This window comes from Diceros bicornis, chromosome 14 (assembly GCF_020826845.1).
Source record: "Diceros bicornis minor isolate mBicDic1 chromosome 14, mDicBic1.mat.cur, whole genome shotgun sequence".
In the NCBI taxonomy this organism is placed as follows: Eukaryota; Metazoa; Chordata; class Mammalia; order Perissodactyla; family Rhinocerotidae; genus Diceros; species Diceros bicornis.
The window spans coordinates 40,640,453-40,641,563 of NC_080753.1; the positions used below are offsets into that span (position 1 = coordinate 40,640,453).

The 1,111-nt window shown below is 42.9% G+C and overlaps 1 non-coding gene across 1 annotated transcript; it reads left to right on the forward strand.

Moving 5' to 3' along the window:
• Positions 1-476: 476 nt before the first annotated feature.
• TRNAM-CAU (transfer RNA methionine (anticodon CAU)) lies at positions 477-549 on the forward strand. Its single transcript has one exon. It is a non-coding gene; the product is annotated as a tRNA-Met (tRNA).
• Positions 550-1,111: the final 562 nt, after the last annotated feature.

Here is a 1,111-nt window from a genome sequence, read left to right on the forward strand (position 1 = left end):
TCAAGAAAATGTCTCCAGTCATCTAGATACAAGTGGAAATATAGAATAAGACAGAAGTATGAACTGTAGACAAATTTGAGGACTATTTAATTCAGTCAGTCAGTCAGTCAGTGAACTAATACATGTTAATTGGGCACTTCCTATGTTTCTTTCACAAAGGAGACCATGGAAGCTGCAAGATCGACAGAGATCTCTGATGGCAGGAAAAAAACATCATTAGAACACAAGAGCAAAAAAGGCAGACGCTGTTGTCCCCAGACCGGCAGCCCAGATGGTGCTATCGTTGAGAATGCCGAAAAGGCGTGAACTAACTCCATTGCTCTTGCGCGTGAAATTCTTTGGTTTCAGCACTGGTTTCTATGGAGTTATTTTCAAGTAGTATTGATTGTATTCTTTAAAACTTGGGAATCGATGAAGTTAGGGTACTTGGAAAATAATATTTCATTCCTCCTTTTCTTATGTAGAACTGTCAAAGTGCCCTCTTAGCGCAGTTGGCAGCGCGTCAGTCTCATAATCTGAAGGTCCTGAGTTCAAGCCTCAGAGAGGGCAGTAGTCTTTTATACCTGTGTTTTCACAGTGGCCTGGCACAATGTTATCTTGGTAAAAAGAAAGCATAGGTCAAGTGCTTAAAAATAGAAACACATGGTGGGGGGCGGGGGAGGTGGGGGCTGGCCTAATGGAGTAGTGGTTAATTTTGTGAGCTCTGCTCTGGTGTCCTGGGATTCGCAGGTTCGGATCCCTGGCACAGACATATGCACCACTTATCAAGCCATGCAGTGGCAGGCATCCCACATACAAAGTAGCAGAAGATGGGCACCAATGTTAGCCCAGGGCCAATCTTCCTCAGCAAAAGGAGGAGGATTGGCAACAGATGTTAGCTCAGGGCTAATCTTTTTGGGGAAGGATTGGCAACAGACGTTAGCTCAGGGCTAATCTTCCTCACACACACACACACACACACAAAAATAGAAACACAAAGTAAAATTAGCATGTATCTGATAAAGATTTGAACTCATCCAATATTTGCTGAGGATGTTGAAATCAGTTTTCTCCTTTGTTGGGCTTCCTGGTGCTTTAAGAAAAATGAGTGGTGAAGAAATTTACATTAGTC